Source organism: Tinamus guttatus, unplaced genomic scaffold (assembly GCF_059628265.1).
Source record: "Tinamus guttatus ecotype Peru unplaced genomic scaffold, ASM5962826v1 Tinamus_guttatus_pri_ptg000134l, whole genome shotgun sequence".
NCBI lineage: Eukaryota > Metazoa > Chordata > Aves > Tinamiformes > Tinamidae > Tinamus > Tinamus guttatus.
The window spans coordinates 2,315,587-2,337,417 of NW_028288668.1; the positions used below are offsets into that span (position 1 = coordinate 2,315,587).

Sequence of the window (21,831 nt, forward strand, 5' to 3'; positions counted from 1 at the left end):
ATGAAATGAGGATATGGAATATGAAAATTAAACACTAATTGACAAAGCGGAATATTATGATGTAGAACAAGGATTTGGAAGTTAGATTTTCAGCACTGTGGAAATATTTGCAATTTGAAAGTAATTATTTGCTGACAGTAAACTTTTCCATCCGCTATTGTTTTACTGGCTCAGTTTTGGCCCTTCTCATCACTTCTCTTTGACAACATCCTGAATAAGTGGTTGTTTCTCTTTTCTTCTCACTTCCTTCCTTCCCTTCTTTCTTACTTTAGAGGAGTATGATTACAAAGGAGATTTATTGCAGGATTTTGACTTTTTTTACAGACTCTAGTCATATAGAGAGCTGTACATCTCTGAAGTACTGTGCAAAGAATATTTAACCTTCATGAAATCCAAGTGAGGCAAATAAACAGATAAAATGAGGGACAAAGAGACCTATGCATTTAAGCAGAGAGCTAGAGTTAGAAAGAATGTAGCGCTATGTCCTGTACTGTCCTTTAGACTGTCTTGACTCTTGAGAAACGGCTCAGTGCAGCAGCTAACGGAGGATCCCAGGGAGCCTCGCTAAGCAGAGCTGTGCGTAGAACCAGATTTCCAGGACACTTGTATGCGGGACTACAGATAGGGAAACTCCTTCATTGGCATTTCAGGTCAGAAGAACCACCCTGTCCGAAGCAAACCTGCCTTCGCAGCGCAGCCTCCATGGATGAACAGAGAGTTCCTCCTGGACCACGCTAAGCCAGAGGAGACACCTCACAAGCAGCTAATGGGCTATCAAAACCCTGGGGAACACCCGCACGTGTGGGGCTCTTCAGTACCAACTGCTTTATCTGCAGTTCACTTCTGCTGCCCACCACTATCACTAGTGTAGACATAGTAATAAAAATTCACATGCAACCCACATGTATTTGGAATATTCCTGCAATTATTAGTGAAGATTAGGCCTTTCTGAACACATTTGTGAAATATGAAACATCAGGAATTTGGTTAAGATGATATAGGTACATAGAAGCCTTCAGCAGAACACTCTGTGAGATAATATAGGTGCACCATATGTACACCCAGAAAGTCGCTGTTTAAAGAGGGAAGTAAAGATGTGCTCCTGCACTTCCTGACCCATGCGTGAAATCCCCTCTTCTGCTTTGAGGTGGTGGGAAGCCAGGAACTGGCGTGGGACATGTCCTGTGGTGCAGTCACAGGGGATGTCCCAGCTGCGTGGTTAGGAGACCAGACCTTCTGAATGCTGGTGGTCTCACCAACACCTACTTCACTGTAACTCAGCCTCCAGTGCACGATATGCTGCTGTGATTGTTCTGACAGGGAATAGCAACAAAAGCTGCACAGGAAGAAGAGAGAAATAAGGTTTGGCAATGATGGGTCTATTGCCCAATAGTGTGAGCTGCAATCCACAGCAAGTGCGTTCATGTAGCACGTTAGCAGACTAGTCCGACTAGCCCCTCTTCAATCCCTAGAAAGAAAGATATGAAGTCCTGTTATGCAACATTCAGGCACCTGCACTGTCACCTCCAGCAGCCTGTCTACCTGCTGGTGAAGCACAGAATTTCAAAAGACCAGCTGCCAAATTCAGACACCTGCACTGGCACTGCGGAAATTTTCCCTTCACTTCTCTTTTCAATAAACTGTCTCCAATTACTGTCTTGGCTTTAGAGTTGAAGGCCTCCGGAGGAATGATCAAATTTTATTTCTAGTGAGATGGGATCTTTGTCTATAGTGCTATCCTTTAAGTCCTACTCCCTCCAGTACAAATTGTGAACAATAAGAAAAGCCCAATACAGAAAAATTTAGCATCTTATGACAGGAAATTAAGGTCTGTTCTTCAAAACTGCTACCTACCCTGAACTCACGCTCAAGTCACAATAAATTTTAATTGTCCAATAATTTGAAAAACAAGCTCTTAACCTTTAAAACCAAGTGCTTACTTTCCTTATCAAGTTCATGTTATAAAGTTCCTATAATGTCCAATCCTACGCATCCTGCTAATGTCCTGGGCATATTGGGGCCATCACAGTTAATGGTAAAATTTGGTCTAAAAGATTGAAGTATCTTTTTTTTTTAACTATAAGGAATACTTCTGTGAATATATTTCATTTTAAAGTTTTAGTGAGTTTCCTTGTTTGATTGTTTAACTCATTTAATTGTCAAGTGAATGTTGCTGCATTGTCCACAACAAACCAACTTTCACCTTCCTTCCTATTTTCCTTTAAAGTAAGTCTAACATTTTCATCCTCTCTGATAAAGTCTTTTTCATATCTTTAAAACTGGTTTCTGTGTTGTATTCTTTAGAAGCAAAAATTACTCAGGATTCTGAAAAAGAACATGCTGTTTCTAATTTGGCATTTTAACAGTGCAAGAATTAGAGTCTAAATAATTAATATCCACTGAGAACTATCTCATATGTGTAGTACTGTTAAACAATATTGGTAAATAGCTAAGAAAAGATCGAATCCTTCTGCTGATGTCAGTGGGAACTTTGCCAGGTGGCTCAGCATGAGCAGGGTATAGCCCAAAGTAATCAGTTATACAGATGATTATATGAAAAGCTCTTAATTATAGCATGATGATTGAGTATTATTACAGTCATGAGACAGAGACATGTTCTGGAACCAAAACCAAGAAAAAGATGGTACTGAGACTATCCCTCCTCTGAGATGTGACTTGTTGGCAGCAACCTATTATCAGATGATTTTTCATATGTTAGCAGAGTTACTTTACATTTGGCCACAGTCTGACATATAAGGAGAAATGATTACAGATTTCCTGTTCCATACTTCCTCTCTGTTAAAGGTCTCTCAGCCCGTGAATGTTGTACAGTTTGTTGAGTAAGACAAATGTTTTAGGCAAAACCAGAAACACACCACACTCGGTTGCCCGTCTGCAAAACTAGGTTCAAATGCAAGTTCTGCACTGAAGGGCCCTTTCCCAGGACAGGGGAAAACAGGTAGCTAATGACCTTGCGTGGCAGCTGCCATGTTGCTGAACACACCCCAGACTGCAATGCAGACCTCTGCAGCTAAAAGTCTGCTTGTGCAGCGTGAACCAACCTGTCAAGCTCTCCAGCTGAGAGCAATAGGAAACACACTGTATCTGGGAACTGGGCACTGAAGACACCCAAAACATGCGCAAGTTAACGGGATGTCCTTGCAAAAATAGCCAGGATCTGCAAAGTTCTTCACCGAGCACTTGCTGCTAGGCAGAAACACAGATGCAGAGTTCTGTGCAGCTCATCTGTGAAACTCATGTAGCACTGGCACAAGCTAAGTCTGCACGAAAATCGGAATGGGGGAGGATTTTGTACCAACCTGAGATTGAAATGCTGTATTATTGCTCAGATGTAAGAAAAAAAAAACATTTTCCCCCTCTTACTTGCGTGTCAAATGGAAGCCTGCTCTTCCTGTTATTGAAAACAATGATTTTGGCAGCTGAGCAAATTTGTCTTAATAAAGACAAAATGCAAATATTTATCAAACATGTAGAGTTGTTACACTCAGTGTAACTAAATCATTAACAGTGTTTGGTTTTGATTTTTCACTGTCAGAGTTACAAAGGGAAAGCACACGTCCACAGTAAGTTTTAGGTACATTTTGTGGGGGATTTTTTTAAAAACCTAAATTTGACAGGAGTCTTTATGTGGCATTTTAATTTACTTTCCGTGTTTGTTTTTGGCTTACATTTCTTATCTGAAAGGAACTGTGAAATTCTCCCACTGTTTCCTGTTTGAAATTGCCCTTTTTGGATGCAAGTCTGATTTTCCTGTCATGATACATATTTGTCTCCTCTTGAAATTATTATTAGAATGGTAAACCTACAGGACTGGCAAGCAGTCCCATTTGTAACGGTGGGGGATTCTGAAATATTTTCACTTATTTTCTTAAGAGCCGTTGGTAGTTTCCTGAAGCTATGCATTCTGATTAAGTATTTTTTTCTTTCCACAGTCCTCTGGAGCAGCAGTAAAGAATCACAGCTATTTCATTTTAACTCTCAAGAGATGAGCAAAAATCAGTTGCCTAGCAAGCAGAAGTACTATTACTGCCTTTGTTAAAAGGTCAGACAAAAATGTGCTGAAAACTTTTTGGATACTTATATAAAGTGATGATTTATGACCTGGGAGTTGTTTATTGCAGAAACGGATCCTTATTTGACCCTATGTGTCCTGCTCTCACATATTTAATGCTATTTAAAGGAAAGGAGTATGTATAGTGTTCAGATAAGTAGTCTGACATTTCAGAAAGATAACAGATACCTCTCAGTTTAAACAAACTCAGATATGTGCCTGGAAAATCATTTGTCATCAGCTTTAGAAATGTCAGATTTCCAGATGAAGTGACAGAGATATTAAATTCTTTTCACACTTTGACCATGTACTAGAATACACAACAAGTGGAAAGCTATTGTACTTTTTTTTTTTTTTTTCAAATTACATTTGGTAATATCTCCTATGGAAATTCCTAACACAATCTACCTACTACAGACCTACCGTGCTCTGTGCTATGCTCCAGTTCTCAAGATCTTTGAATTGAGCAGCTGATGAGTTCCTACAGCAAATAATACCCTGTACCTTTCAGCTGGGTAAATATAGATTTCCGAGGTGCTACAGACTAAACTTGTTAGCATTGTTAGCAGCATCAATTTCACATGGAAGTCTTTGGAAGTGGGCCTGGGAGGAAACGGAATTACAGCTCCCTGTACCGATCCACTGTCAGGGGAGGTTTTGACACAATCCCAAGAGTGAGATTAAGACACAAATGGGGTCAAATGTCGTACAACTCTGTAAGCTCTATTCTCATAATCATGATAGGACAGAGAGAAGAAGAAGAAGGGAAAAAGAAAGGTAAGCAAGCAAGTGGGAGAGACACAGCAAGATTAGTTACCACCACCACGAGCCCAGTTGGTGGCTCCACCTTGGTGCAGGTGATGATCTCTTGAAGGAGAGTTCAGAAAAAGAAGCCACCACAAAGGAGGAATGCGCAGTCCTTTTATTGTCCCAGTTCTTGAAGAGTCCTCCCACTTTCTTGAAGTTTTCTGGTATGTGTTGTTCATGTCATATGTGTCGTGTGCCCTGGCACTCCTCTTCACTTGACTTGAGTGCCAGCATGGCTTGGTAGGCCCTGCTGAGACTGTCATTACTTGGGTCTCAAGCTGATATCATGGTCTTCCCAGGGACAGGATGCCAAGGTCAAGAAGTGTAAATGGTGCAGCAGCAATGTCGAGACAAATACAATCCAAAACAGTCTCTTACACTACCCTTCTTGTCATCCCTAAGAGACGCAAAAAAAATCTCCAGGAAAAGCAAGAGGTAGCACATCTGTTTTGTATAGTGTGAAGATATCTTACCAGCTACACACTACTCCACCCTGCATTTTCTACAACACAATGATATAATGTGAGGAACAAAGCTTTTACTTTACTCTTTGCACCCAGTAGGAGATCTGTCCAGACACAGCAAGCAGGATAGACCAAAATGTTTCCCTTTTCCTTATCTACTATGTAGGGAGGAAAAGTAGATCATACACCAAATCATGAGGAGGGAAAAAAGAAGCTTCTCATCTCTATTAGATGCTCAACTTCTGCCACCAAGTTTATAAATTCAAAATACTTCTTTTTCCATTGCAAGAGGTTGGCACAAGAGTTTCGCAACAACCTGAGCTGATGAGCTGGTGAACTTTTTCTGTCTTAATACGTCCCGATCCAGACTGCTCATGATTTGGCCCTCAGTCATGCAGCGAGTTCAGGCTGGCCTGGCACTTTCTTTGAAAGCAGCCAGACTCTCAGCAGCTTTGGCATCCCACCTGCAAAGGGCTTGTGCCAGGACAGGACACCGGCAACTGACTGAGAAAGCAAAATGGTTCTAAAAACTTTCACAGAAGTGTTAGAATAAGATTTTCTTGCATTTTTTATTCTTTCCCTACAAACTTACTAGTTATAGCCACTAATTTTCAAATGAGTGCTTTAGAAGCAAAAGTATTTGTGTTCTCATGCACACAACATCTTTGAGCCGATTACTTTCAAAATAATTTTCAACTATTAAAAAAATAATAAAAAAAAGGAGAGGTTACAAATTATTATCCTTTCTAATAACCACAGAAATGAGAATCTTCTGGAGAAAATTAGCATTTATGTCTTTTATTTTGTCCTTCCTTCTAACCCACTTTTGCATCCTCCATGGTGGTTTGGGATGGTGAGGCAACACCACATTTGCAAGACAGCTGCCACTTCATAACTATGCCTGTGTCAATTTTTTGAGACACACACTGATTTTTTTCAAAGATTTTGTTGCCATTTAAGGTGAAGAATATTTTAAAAATACTTAGCTAAAAATACTTAGCTAAGCTTCCTACTGTAATGCTAGCTCCTGCTTAATCTAAAGCTGTGTTGCTATGACTGAGTATTACTTGGAGTGTCTAAATATTTGGAAATAAAAAACGCTATTTTCTTCACTAGTTTAATAAAGTAGCATATAAGATAAAGTCTGTTTCTAACTACAAGGTGTCAGTTCTCTTTCTCTTCCTGCCTTTCTTGTCTTTCATGCCAAAAGGAACTATTTGATTTTGTCTTGAAATAAATCTGAACAGCTATCCTGAAGTAGTAGATGAATCATTCTAGTGTCTGACAAGTTTCCACATAAAGGCAGCTCTCTACAGGAGCAAACATCAGTCTCCATAGCTTCACAAGCTCATCTGTGTGAATATAGTTAGCAGGAACCACAAAAATAGTTAGCAGGGACCATGAATATAGTTAGCAGGGACATGCTTGCACTGAAAAGACGACTGCTCAGAGTGAATTTTTCAGCATTTTACCAAACTACCAAGTAGGCAGTGATATTGCTACTTCCCAGAAGAACTTCAGCAAATAGTTTGTGTCTTTAGCAGCATTAAAAAATAACAGATGCCTGCTCAGTTGCAGATGTTCCCTACCACACAATCCCAACAAAGACGACCACTAGGCACCTAAGAAGACCCCTGAGCATATCTCTTTTATTCTGCTCAGGTGGTAGAGACCTTCCTTTTGCAGAGGCTTCCATGTATTGTCTCTGCTTTCTGAAGAGTCTTGTTCAGATGCTCATCTTCTTCAAAGGTTTCTATAAACATAAGTACTTGAATACAGAGCTGAGACCTTTCTGTTCCCAGAACTTTTCTTATTTCCAGATACATCATTAAAATGTCAACATCCCTGTAAACAGCATGTGAAGCAGCAAATACACAAATACAGGAAAAAAAAAAGGCAAAAAAGAAAAAGCAATTCCAATAAACCAGGAGTGCCAAACCCAAGGACTCAAGGTCACGCATTAAAGCAGCGCCTGAGCTGGGACTAAACTTTCGGAGCCCAGCAAAGCCATCCTCCAAGCAGGAGGGCCTCATTCTCTGCAATGAGTGGAGAGGAGCAGGTGGGCCTGGAGGCCTCCAGGGAGCCCTTGTGTTTCCATAGGAGAAGACGCACCGTTTGCTGGTCAGCATCTCCCTCTGGAGGCTTTCACAAGCACCTACTTTTTTCCATTGCCCAAGCATCCTCCTGGGGATGGCTTTGCTAGACATCTAATATTCGAATATGAGTTAGATGTCTAAGGTTGAAAGATTCCACTCTAAATCATGCCTTGCTTGTTGGATTTTGGCAACCATGATTTTTTCAGCACATTTTAGCAGGTACACATCTCAGAATAGCGTGTTTAGCCTAAAAATTGTAAACAAACACATTGTGATTTTTTTAATCTGCTTTCTGGTCTGTGAAGCTTCCAGTGCAGTAAAATGCCACTTTTTACTACAAATCTTGATCATTAGACACCACTTCACCTGAAAGTATTGGGAGGCTGATATATTTAGATGTAATTAGAATGTCAGAGTTGAGGATTTTAAAAATAAGAGTCTCATAAAACACATCGTGACATCTGATATCACTCTCACAGTACAGTTGCCCTTTAAAATTTTCCATGTTTTCACCAGCACATAGACTGACTTCTCAGTTCATTTCAAATATAATTATATTTTTGTATTATTGTAGCCTTATTATTTTTCATACAGGTCCAGTTTTTAATTTGATGCATACATTCAGAGATTTCTCACATTGCCCTGAAGTCACAGTTTTATCAATCAACTCTCAGAGCTGGACAGTCCAAGGAAAACTGAAAAGATGGGACGTTAGCTCACACAGAGAGCCCTTGACTTCAGCAATCTCTACACTGCCAAAGGGTGTCTCTGATCACAAGGCCAACAACCTACCAAATGATTTTTTTTTAATGAAAATCCTACAACACTCATGGGCATTTAGCATGATGTAAGATTCAAAGTGAAAATTTTTAGCTAGTTCCTAATTGGTCAGTTAACATCGCTAATAAGAAAACAAAAAATATGTAAAACAAGACTGCTTGGAATAACATGTGGCTTTTTAAATTAATGTTAGATATTTGGTTAAATCACTGGGCTTCGGAAATAGCAAACTACTAATTGGATGAAAAAAAATCACTGCAGCTCACTGGTAACTCGCAAAAAATCTTCCATGCAATGGAAATCTTTTTTTTGAGTAAGGATCTCTAATTGGACAATACTTAAGACCAAATTTTCTCATCAGAACGTGTGCATTAAGCTCTCACTAAAGGCAATGGGACCTTTTTGTCTCTGAAAACAAAATATGTCCTTAATTGTTTTGCCATTGGAAGAGGGGAGAGTGAAGAAAGAATTCTAATGAGCGCCTATTACTATCAGTGGAAAAATAGGTAAAATCATATAATTTGAGACTTGATTACTGTTTATAAGATGCTTTGAGAATACACCTAGGTCTTTTACCAGAGGCTACATTTACTTAGTACTCTTTTGCTTTATTTTCCAGTATGCTCATGCAATATGCATTTAAAGAAGTTTTTTTTCTATTTCATTTTAAAAAGTGCTTCTTTCTCCTTTTCAGAAAAATACCAATGTAAATAATACTTTTAGCATTACTGACTACTTAGTTGTTGGACTCAGAAATCAAAAGGCTTATCAGTTAGGTATGATATTTTTTGACAAAAAAAAAACAAACAGGTCCTTAATCCAATGGAACAAAATGATTAGAAATGCCAGTATCCTCTGCTTTAAAGAATCACAGAAATAGGAGACAAGGAAAAATTATTATTCAGCTGTTGACTCATTTAATACAAGTTATGTTAAAGCATAATTATTTTTTCTCTGTGTGTGCTTTTCTTTCAAAAATAGAGGCAAGAAGGAATAATTTGTCATACACTCATAGTCAGCTCTCAACATTACAGATATTGTAGTTTTTTTCAGTTGCTTTATATAATCCTCTGAGAAGGAAACAGTCTGAAAAATCTCCTCTCTGATTGTTCTTTGCACCTCCAAAGCAGATGACCTGTTTAGTGTATTTTGGTTTTCTCATCATTTAGATAGACTACACAAATTACTATTTAAATTAATGTTGTTGAATCCTTCATATGATTTTCTTATTTCATATACAGATCTAAATAGATATAGTCGACCTAGAAATCCTTCAGACATTATCCTTAAGTGCCAAAACACTGTTGCAGAACTGTCAATACTTGAGGACTGGAGCATCCTTCATATGAGGAGAGGCTGAGAGCTGGGCTTGTTTAGCCTAGAGAATAGAAGACTAAGATAGGATCTTATCAGCATGTACAAATATCCTAAGGGAGGGTTGAGGATGGGGCCAGGTTATTTTCAATGGAGGCCCGTGGCAGGACAAGAGGCAATGGGCACAAACTGAAACACAGTAAGTTCTGTCTGAATATGAGGAAGAATGAGGGTGACAGAGCCTTGGAACAGGCTGCCCAGAGATGCTGGGGAGTCTCCATCTTTGGAGATCTTCAAAACCTGCCTGGACACAATCCTGAGCAAGGTGCTCTAGGTAACCCTGCTTGTGCACATGATCTCCAAAGGTCCATTCCATAATACTTTCAAAGAACAGCCTCTTGTAGACCCTGGACACTGAAATTTCCAAGTCTCTGAGGTCTTGGTCAGAGTCAGTCCCCAACATATCTATAATTATTATTATTACTTTCTTTTTCTTTCTGTTCAAGGTTCTTTATAACTCAGTTTGTATGAGCTGATATTCGAATATCTTTATTTTTTCCATGCCAGATGATCATCTTATCAGCCAGTAGTGTTTATGGTTATGACTTCTTTGGGAAGTATTTTGAACTAATTGGCTCTTCGGGGGTCTTTTTGGTTGTCAGGTTATGCAGCAATGTTAAGTCATTGCTGTTTTCTGTTCCCAAGTTGGTTTCTGTGCTCTTATCAATTATGATCTGTAGGGAGATTCTGTTATCAGCATACCCCAGCTGAAAAGTAGTAGCTTCCTGATTATGTCTTCCTTTGTATAAAACCTTTATTTAAACACAAAGGAACTGCTGGCAATACATGAGTGCCATGATTAGAAGCACAGTTCAGGCACTGCATCTTTTGTCTTTGTCTTTTACTGCCATGGGATAATAACCAAACTATCTGTGAAGAACCTGGCTCTGACTGCTTTGCTGACTATGGCAGAGGACAGTTTAAGTGTCTGTTTTTAGACTCACAATCTCCACCAGTATTCTTAAGAATTTTCCATGCAAATTTCCTTTGAAAAAAGTTCTCCAGTCTTTAACTTTCCTCCATTTAGTCCTCCATTCATTTTCAACACTGTGACAACAGCTGTTTTAGATATAGATCTCCCTGTACAGTGAACTATTATTTGTTCTTCCTGTGTAAATGTTTCACTTTCCAGAGTCCAATTTGCTATACCAGCTTGAGCTATCAATTGCCTGGAAGCAGCTGTCTCCACTCTGCTTAAATTTCAGGAGCTTGCAAAGTTCATATTTATTTAATTTATACTGGTATTGCTAACAGAAATAAGGCATAAAATGTCAGTGTATGTAAAGATTTCTCCAAGCAATAAGGGTTAAATTCCTTCCTCTAACTTCTTAGAATTCTTCTTAGAATTTTTCTTCTTAGAATTTTTGTTAGTTACCCCAGTGATACAATGCTGTGACACATTTACATTTGTCCAATCTAAACTTCATCCAGATATTATTTGAGATGTTAACTGCCTTCACCAGGATTAGAACTTGTTTATGTCTTTGATGAGGATAAAATTTTGCATGGAGAAGGCGAATATTTTCTCACAGAAATCTTGATAATGACGATTAAACAAAGAAGAGCCAGGACAACTAAGAGCAGTACCCATAAAGGATAACTTCAGCCTAAAGTGTAAGATCTGTTAGCCTAAGCAGCCAGACCTGTTGGCACATTATTGGTGATGCAGGCTTGCACGGCAATACCTGTCATGCAAATGGGCAAAGTCAAATTTGTAAAATATATCTTGGATTTTTTTTAACCAATGATTATTACCACAAGGCACCACCGTGGACCAGGAAAACATAAGACCAAGGATGTTCCTGTCCAAAGGAACCTGTACACAAGGTAGACCACTCACAAGAAGTTAAATAAAGTATACCCTATAATCACTCTCTAGATATTTCATCAAAATTCTTCCTCTCTAATTCCTAATGCTTCTCTACATACAGTTGTATCATCCAGTTATCTATCTATACAGATGTTTCCCTTCAGCTATTTCCCAACTAGTTTCAACTTCTTGAAGTTCATCGACCTGATCCTGTAGGGCATTCTGACATGCAGGCTTGTCAGACACTTGGATCTCACAATCATTTTCAGTTCTTTTTTTTTTAACTTATATTTTATAAATAGATAATATAATTGTTGTTCCTCAATATAATTAATAACAACAGAATCTGTTTTTAATAGATTAGGTTAATAGATGGCCACTGCCAGACTTCTTTGCTCTTTTTGCTAGACCCAGTAAGAAATTATATTAGAATTCTTGATAACTTGGTGCCTGTCACTGTTTTTTTTTTTTTTTTTACTGTCTAATATTTTGGAACATCTGAAATATCCTGAGATTGTCTGGCACCCAGTTTCCTTTGAAGTTCAATGCAACATGCATGACTACTGCCCTTTGCATCTTTTTACAGTTACACTGTAGCAGAAAATTTTACAGAACACAGGAAAAAAAATCTATTATGGAATTAGTTCTAAGCAACACTTTGGAGTGAGTTCAAAGCTAGTTAGAGCTTGAAGCACTTTCAAGTTGAAGCTTTTGGAAAAAGCTGAAGCAAGCCCTACTTTTATGAGTGTATAACCAGCCTCACTAGTATGTGATAGATGAGGCACATTAGGAGGGCTTCTGGACTGCATCCTGTGTGTAGATTATCCAAAGAAAACCCTCATGCTCTGTGAGGCAGCTCTGAGACATGAGCCACAGGGTAGAAAGTGGAAACAATCAGCAGCATCGTGATCCAAGCCAATAATACGCTATCATCAGATGCTGTTATTTTTTTCCCATAGGATGGCAGCTTAGTCCTTCCATTCCAGGTTTTCCACCCTGATGCTTTGTTGTGATGCTCCAGTTCTTCACACATTGTATCCTCAGCAAAGTAAAAGAAAAAGCTTTATTTTTTTCCTAGAAAGTAGGATTTTTTTTTTTTTTGAGAACACTAAAATTATAATTTAACTTTCTGGACTTTTACCTTGTTTTTTTTTTTTTCCTAAAACAGACAAAAAAAAGGCAGAACAAAATAGAACCTTTGAAATTGAAGTGAAGAATTTCACAAATCTTGAGAAAGACTGTGCAAGTCAGTATCTACTATCTGTGGATATCTGGAACTGAGGGAAGGGAAAGTTGGACACAGATTACTTGCTATGAATACTCTGAAGTTCATTACTTCAACATATTTGTTATCATTAAGCTGCCAGGTGGCTCACTCTCTGTCAGGCAGTTGTGTTACAACTGCTGTCTGTTCATACGCATATAGCTTCAGCTGGACTGTAGCTATACGTCCTTCTTTAAACTCCTTAGCCTGGTGTAATTCTGGCTCCTCAGGATTCCCCCTTTTCTCCCTTATGTCCTGCTGGAGGAACATCTGGAGGAACATAGGAATGTTGATACATCGGCCAAAAATTCAGTGGAGTTGAGCCAAATATAGATTGGAGAGGAAAGAGAATCACAGAATAGCGGTGGTTGGAAGGCAACTCTAGAGATCATCTGGTTCAACCCCCTTGCTCAGAGAATGGCAGCTTGAGCAGGTTGCCAAGTGTTCATGAATTTCCTGTGTTTCTGTTTTTTGCCCACTGGCTCTCATCCTATCACTGGGTACCACTGAGAAGGGTATCCTGCTCATCCTCTTTATGAATACCATCAGACATGAATACACATTGATAAGATTCCCCCAAGCCTTTCTATTCTCCAGGCAGGGCAGTCCCAGCTCTCTCAGCCTCTCCTCATGTGAGAGATGTTTCAGTTACTTAATCATTTTTGTGACCTTTCCTACCAGACTTTATCTGATAGTTCCACATCTGCCTTGTACTGGGAAGCTCAGCACTCCGTGTGTTGCCTCACCAGTCCTGAGCAGTGCTGAAGGATTGCCTCAGTCAACCTACTGGCAGTACAACCCAGGATACCATTGGCATTCTCTGCTAGAAGGGCATATTGCTGACTCATGAACAACTTCTCCACCTGGAGGCCCAGGCCCTTCTCTGCAAAGTCGGTCTTCAGCTGGTCAGCCCTGATCATGTACTGGTACAAGAGGTTATAGCTCTCCAGGTGCAGGATTCTGCACTTCCCATTATTGAACTTCATGCAGGTCCTCTCTGCTCATTTCCCCTGCCTGTCCAAGTCCCTTAGAAGGGGCCTTCTGGTGTTTCAACTCCTCAGTTGAAATTCATCCCAGTTTTGTATCACCCGTGAATTTCCTGAGAGTGCTCTTGGTTCCAACACCAAGGTCATTAATGAAATAAGAAGTATTCACCCCATTATCAACCTTCAGGGGAAACCACTAGTGCCTGGCCTTCACCTGCACTTCAGGAAGCAGCAGCACCTCAGACCATTTTCAATTCACCCCACTGCTTGCTTGTCTAGCTCATACTTCATCGGCTGGTCTACGAGGATGTTATGGGAGAGTGTCAAAAGCCTTCCTGAAATCAAGGCAGAGAACACAAACCTCTCTCCTCCCATCTATCCACCCAGGCAGTCATTCCAGCATTGAAGGCTATCAAGTGAGCTAAGCATGATTTCCCATTTCTGAATCCATGCTGAATACTGCTGATTGCTTTCATGTGGTTGGAGATAGTATCCGAGTGGTTCTTCAGTCCCACCTGGGTCAGCTGAGACTGACTGCTCTGTAGTTCCCTGGACTTCTTCTTGTCTTTCTTGAAGACAGGAGAAAAATTTGCTTTCTTCCAGCCCTCTGGAATCTCTCCCAGCAGGCATAACCTTCTAGATAATCAAAAGTGGCCTTGCACTGACATCAGGCAGCTCCCTCAGCATGTGTGGGTGCATCCCAACACAGCCCATGGGTTGAGAACGGGACTGAGCAGTCCAATTGCCTCACACTCTAATTTCCTGTATGCTCTTACAGTCCACCCTAAATCTCCCTGGCTTTGTCACCTCCTCTCTCTGGCTCTGTAATGCTCTTTTGACACCGCAGCAGCCTTCTCATTTTCTTCCTTCCAGTTGTCCTGCTCCCAAACTTTAATACAGCAAAGTACTGTATCAACCTTTAAAAGGCCGTTATTCCCCAGTTTGTGAAAATAACCATTGAAAAGATTTGATGACAACTACTTTATGTGTCAACAAATCTGTTGCCATTGACAATAACAGAAGTTAAACATCCTCAGATTACTACCTCTTCACATTAAAAGAAAACCTTGGCTAGCTGTTGGAAGTCTACAGCTTGAAATAGTCTAATAATTGTCACTTAAAATGGTGTTATAGAATACATGAAATATATAAGTACTAACATTTTCTACATTTTATGTGTCTATATGTTTCCCTGTATACTTTTTTTTTACAAATAACTACTGCAGAAAAGGCTCATTCCCTGCAAAATACAAGAACAGAAACTCAAAATAGAAATAAGGGGAGCTAAGTTTACCCAGAAGGCAATTCTGATTTGAGATGAATGGGTTTGTTCATGACGGATTATTATTCTTTCAAGACTTTGCAGGAGCCATGACAGATAAAAACTATTCCGAGCCACTGTGTTTTCACTGTCAATGATGCTAGTGCAAAACAAACAAACAAAAAACTTGGCAAGATAATAAGATAACTTTGCAGGCCAAAGGCTATTTTTTTCTATATAAATTCCAGTGTCAAAATGGTAGGCAAAGAAAAATAATTTTCAAGCTGCTAGAGGGCATTACCAACTGTGAAAAATAGAATGATAAACAAAAATATAACTATTCGAGTGTGTCCCGTTAACTAACAAGAGGATTTTGAAGGTCCAGCACAGAATTTTCAAAATATGATTTTTCTTGATCAACAACATGGAAAGAAAGTAAACAAGTAAGGTGATTTTTTCATTTGCAAAACAGCTTGCAGAGGTAGTGGTAGTACGAGCAAGGCTGTATTATTTCCCAGCAGAATGTATGTGGAAGGCGATGTAGTTTTTCATGTAATTTTTATTTGTTTAGCAATACTTTCTGAACAATTTTTTTTGTTTCTTATTTAAGAATCCAGGAAAATATCTACAGAAGTGAACTATGAATATTTGGTTCTCGGTCATGTAAAACACTCAATATTTGCAGTAATCTTCCCTTTACAATAGAAAGAGAAGACTCATGAGGGACAATTGTTGGGCTGTGATGGCGCTGTTGGGCCAGCCACTTCCAAGGGAGATGTCCTGCAAGAGAGGTGCCCAGGGCTGTGATGGCGCCTGTAACTGCTCATTGCTGCTCTTCTTGGCACATGGCAAAAGAGGGCAGTGGAGGGCTGAGGACAGCCTCTAAATTTCCCTGCAAATCTTTTATCTACATTTCTTTGTTCTAAAAATTATGACAATATCTTTAAAAAGTCATCACACTGTATTAATAATACAGACATTTTAAACGGAATATCCCATCAGTTTCCATTCAAATAGGAAAAAAAAAAAAAAAAAAAAAAAAAAAAAAAGGATTTTCTCCTAGGAAGCCATTTAATTAATTGAAACCTCCTTAAATTGCCTATGTTACCTTCCAGATCTCTTGCCACAGAAGCTACTGCATTTTTGGTCACTAGTAGGATGCTAATGCAGTCTCATTTACATTCCTTCCTTCATTTAAGTCCAGAGGAGTTGCCTTTTCATTCTGTAACACAAGTCCCCAAGTTTAAAAAGGGAAATCATTAGTTCAGCTGCCCTCACATAATCTCACTTTTTTTTTCACTCTGTCAGTAATAACAAACTGTCTTGTTCTTGCCAACATTCCACGGCCACTTATTGGCTTGCTGTGTGCTTTCTTAATTTATGGGGCAGTTCTGCCTTCTGAATCCTTCTGAAATGTTTCTAGACTTTCTCTGCACTATGTCCATCCCTTAATGTGTTCATTCAGGCAACTTTAAAAATTCAGAAACACCATCTGTTGTACCCATATTTAAGGAAAGAGCTTGAAGATCAAAGATATCTGCAAATAAATCTAGTTTTACATTTAAATAAAATAAAATTTGAAGTTTGGATTTCCTTTGGTTTTCAATCTGAATCTCAAATACTGTTTCCTTTCACTGAAAGCAGTGGTTCCTATTTTCGCATAAGCTGACATGGATAAAAAGTCACTAAAATAACAACATATTATTTAAGAGGAATGATCACAGAGAAGAGCTCTACCTTCTCTCCCCAGCGATGTTCCTTCATTTTGTCAATAATTGCCTTTTTGTTCTTTCCTTTTCTAAAATAACAATGGTTTCCAGTGTCAAGATCCTGTTCTAACTGTTCTTGGGGTGTCAGTTCTCTAACCAGACTTATTAGCAATGCTCCTTCTTTCCCATTATAAACCAATGTATAATACTCAGATGTCATTCACTTCAAAATGTTATGTTTTGTTTAATGGCTATAACATGTCAGCACTCCTCCTGTGATCCTTTAATGTAAAGAGACAAGGGAAAGTGACAAGATACCTTTCATGCGCCACATTCAACTTGAGGTCTGAATTATTTATAAATGTTTGAAAATATATATAAAAATGATAGTGCAGTGATATGTAACCTGTTAGTAGTACATCCTCAGATGATCAAAACTAATAATCACCAACATCATTAGCTTATTCCAGCACAGTTTGCAGAACAGCTCCCTGGACTGAGATTCACAGAGCCTGTTTCTAAGCCTGCATCTTCCACAGTCCTGCTGGTGACCTCAGCTACAGCATCGCAGCCTCCTTCGCCTTCCTTACACCTCTCCTGCAAAACAGGGCTGCTAATACTCATCCTTTTTTAAAGTCCCTGGACACCATGTTGCTATGTAGATGTTAATATTTACAGGATAGTGGCTAAATGATATTCCTGTTTTGACAGGTCTTTTTTTTAATTTTATAGTGATATTTATATTTTATATTGTGATATTGCTCCTGATATGATTTACTCCTATATTGTGATTTACATTTTATATAGTGATATTTATATTTTTATAGTGATATTATTCCTGTTATAACAGCAGTCTTCTTCCAGGATGCTGGGTCCTGAACAAACACAAATGCAGGCTGGTCAAAACCCACTACTGTTTACATTTGAAACAAAAGCATTATAAGTTTAAGATCCTGCTTTCCACACCAATGCACTTAAACTTACGGGAAAATCAATAATTTTCTCTACAAACTGACTAGACTTTTTCTAGTAGGTCTTATTCTGTGTAAAAAAGAACCACCCACTCACAAAAAAAAAAAAAAAAAAAAAAAAAACGAAGACAGATCTTGCAATATTGTTAAATACACAGATGTTACTATATTACTGTGAGATGTCTGTAGAAATACTTTTGTATTTTGGTAAACTGTGAAACAGAGAATAGATCTTTTCCCAGTGGAAGAAATTTGGTTTATTATTTATTTTTATTCTCTCTTTTTTGTTCCTAGATAAATAACAAAGCAATGTTATATTTCAATTATATACCTAGGAAGCAATCCAAAAAGAATTAAATATTTCTCCTTTCTTTAGTATTTCCTCATTTTGTGATTTATGCTTCTGTATAAGTACACAGCGACTTAGAGTGAAATTTATACAGTTACATATTTTATACTTTGTATTAGAATTTAAAGTTTATATAACAATATATAAATTTATAACAGAAAAAAAAAAGAAAAAAAGAAAAAAAGAGAAGTTGTCCAGATCAGCTGAAAATCAAGACACTTTCCAAATCTGAGCATTATTTGATACAAGCCCAGCTCTCCAATTATGCCCTAGAGCTGTGTTGTGTCTTTCATTAGGTGATGTCTTTCTCAGGTATGTCTTTTCTTTAGATGGTCACTGGACCTCAGCCAGGGGGTTAGAGCATTAGTGAAAGCTGAGGATTCTCTTGAAAGAGGGAAACCTCACGCTTCCTCCCCTGCCAAAAGGTGCTGAGCAGGAAATGAAACAAACCCATAAGTCAAGGCCACGATCTTGGTCAGGGATACAGCCCATCCACAAAGATAGCTCAGAAGCGCCGTTACTTTGTGACACAGGTTACTTCCATTCTTACCAGCGCCTTTGCTGAAAGCTGATATAAATGCCATGGAAAGTCTTATAAACTTCAACATACCAAGAGCTGATCTGGGGAATCAAATGATCTAATGCTTCATATCTGGGGCATTGATCTAGCCCATGTAACGCACAGCGAACTAAAACTAAGCATGAAACCAGGAAATAGCAGTCTATTTACAGGAAATGGTCAAATGAGAAATGAACATTTTTATTGCATCATTAAATGTTTCTGTATAATAAATGTGTATGAGTGTGTATGCATGTATTTGTCGCATCCCTTTTAAACTCATGGTGACAAATCCTTCTGGTGTAAATAGTAAAGGTGCATAAAGGTGCTGATTAGGAAATGAAGCAAACACATAAGCTGAGGCCACAATCTTGGTCAGAGAAACAGCCCATCCATAAAGTTAGCTCAGAAGCACCTTCAGTTAGTATTTCAAAATGGAAGGTGTTATTTAGTAAAATGTTCATTAACCCTACTGGCGCATGCTACACAACATGTGGGTTGTTAGGGCACATAACTACTAAGTTAGTAGTGTGCCTTGAGTCCAACCCCCCCTGCTCCAGGAGGGACACCTAGAGCACGTGGCACAGGGTGGCATCCAGGTGGGTTTGAAGATCTCCAGAGAAGGAAACTCCACAACCTCTCTGGGCAGCCAGTTCCAGGGCTCTGTCACCCTCATAGTAAAGAAGTGCTTCCTCACGTGGAGATGGAACTTCCTGTGTTTCAACTGGTATCCATTATCCCTTGTCCTGTTGCTGGCTGCCACCAAGAAGAGTTTGACCCCATCTTCTTTACATTCTTCCCTCAGTTATTTGTACATGTTGATAAGATCCCCTCTCAATCTCCTCTTCTCCAGGCTAAACAGGCCTAGCTTGCTCAGTCTTTTCTCATAAAAAAGATGCTTCAATTCCTTAATCATCTTCGTGGCTCTACTCCAGACCCTCTCTAGAAGCCCCACATCCCTGTACTGTGTATACTGTGTGAATATATATATATATAATATATCTTATACTGATGTCTCATTCCAGCTCTCACTGAGATGCTCTCAGAAACTCTTCTCAGCCACCAAAGCGGTGAACTTCACCACACCCAGAACACTGTCATTCAGAATTAGTCCTCTACCTCATCCAAGAGGATTTTCGTTTGTACAGTTATCACAAATACGGCTTTATTTCTTGAATCATTTACAACAGCAAATGGTGAGTATAAGTTTAGTCTGTCTAGCTGACATTCATAAACTTGTGGGAGCACATACTGCTGGGCTTATCCGGGAATGACTCCTTTTCGAGACGTACAGAGGTTCATCAGAGTGCTGATTTTTTTGCGCAGGCTTACTTTTCTTTTTTAAAATCTTTGAATCGCAGTTGTACACTGCATTGCTAGACTTCTCAGCCATATACTGAAGAGTTTTTTTCTCATGGGGTAGCAGTTTGCGTTTTAATTTCCCACCATTTTATACAGTACACACATTATACCTTATTAATAAACACCATTAGTTTCAAGGTCTTTTTGTCACATCAGTCCTTGTCAAGCCAGTCATAAAAGGAAGATAGACTGCATGGACAGAAGAGTCAAATGGGTCTGGATGTTATCATATTTGTGTGCTCTTGCCTGCTGACTTTGACCATTTATTAGTACATATATCTCCTCAGAAGCAAACCCTTTGCTAATACAAATTGGCACCACTCCACTGAAGGCAGCTGCTTATAACAAATGAACATCTCCTCCACAGCAAAATTTTCCCTTCATTTATGCATCACCCTGCATGCCCATAGGACTTTGCCTATATGATTAAAAGAGAATGACTCACAATAGGATTTGCAATGTCTTCGGAGACTGTTTGCACCTTCTCTGTCGTGTTTTGCCTTCTAGCTGATGTTATTAGGAAAATCAGAAACAAAAGAAACCCAAGGCTGCACAACATGGCAATTCTATTTGACAAAACTTTCATATCTTTTCCTTTGAATCAATATCAGCTCCAACATACTTACTCATATTAAATGAATTTGATGTTAACATCTTGTTCCTGGGACAGGAACAATTAAATATTTAGTTTCCAAATACAGTAGACTCATAAATGTTCCTGTATAAATGCATTACATACACCATGTATATACAGTTCATTGACTTAGTGCTCTGTATGATATAAAAAAGGAAGTAGCTTGTGAATATAATATTCAACACAGTAGTATCATGCTGCTTGGTGCTTCATATGTAACTTAGTTTAGAAGACAGAGAACTTTCACAAGCCCACCTAAACAGCAAGGTTTCTCTTTTCTTCAACCTTTAATTTAAATGCTCTCTAGCTTTTTAAGTCCACTTGAGGGATGAGTTAAAGTCAATTCAGAAAATTCCAAAATAGTGGTTTACAGATCCAAATATGTAAGCTTTTTTTATTCCTAGGCACAAAATAATTTTTCTTCACCTAATATTTTATGGAACTTTCCTATTATCACTGATGTCTGCACAGCATTAGGTGGAGCAGGCAGATATAAGAGAAAAAACTCAGATCACTATAAAGAATGTTTTGTCTTTCTGGGAATAAAATGTAACAGCCTTTTGCATTAAGTACCTTTCTACCATCTAGTATTCAATTGTGTATCTAAATATAAACTGGGAACTGCCTAGGAATGAGACGGCAGGTTTCATGTTGAAGCTGACAGTTCCCATGGGATTGTTCCTCTCTTCAAAACAGTTCATATTCAAGCTAGGATCTGCCTCCTATTGTACAGACTCCCACCACGGATATTACAGTTAACATAACATACTTTGCAGAGCTGAAGAAGAACACTAAGCAAGACAGAAATTGGAAAAGAGTAGGGAAATAGCATGTTGTATGAGAGTATGTCCAGCAAATTGCATTGCAGTTGGAGCTGTGTAACTGAATTAATTCCCAGCTCCTAGAAGTGTGCTAGAATCCCCACCGAGGTGTGAGATTTAAACAGAGGTAAGTGCCTTGTGACTTCAGCCTTCAACCTCCAGGCTACTCGGGTGCCTGATGCCTTCATTCTCCGTGTGTACATCAACGCAGTGGTTGTTCTGCTGCAGAGACGCACTGTGCTCTAGCACCTCAGCTCCTGACCACACCATGCAAGTGTTGAGTAAGAAGTTACCTGCTATGAACTGCAGGGCAGAGTAAGATCTAAGGATAGCAAGGACTACTGAAAGTAGATCAGGAAGTGGGAGTTCTGGGTCCTAAGGAGAGTACATTAGAACAAGCAAGTCACAGCTCACTCCAGTGAAAGACTGTAAAGAGTATATGCTTCATAAAGTCACAGGATAGTCACTGTTAGAAAGGACCTCAGGATGTCTCCAGTTCCCTTCCCAAAGCA

The 21,831-nt window shown here is 38.9% G+C and overlaps 1 long non-coding RNA gene across 1 annotated transcript in view; it reads right to left on the reverse strand.

The window, feature by feature from the left end:
• Window positions 1-4,506: 4,506 nt before the first annotated feature.
• LOC148595246 (uncharacterized) overlaps window positions 4,507-21,831 on the reverse strand; it is a 371,889-nt gene continuing 354,564 nt past the window's right edge. Inside the window, exons 2-3 of the long non-coding RNA XR_015913209.1 lie at window positions 5,263-5,365; window positions 4,507-4,701 (exon numbers count right to left, since the gene is read on the reverse strand). This is a non-coding gene — a long non-coding RNA (uncharacterized LOC148595246). The remainder of the gene's footprint in view (window positions 4,702-5,262; window positions 5,366-21,831) is intronic.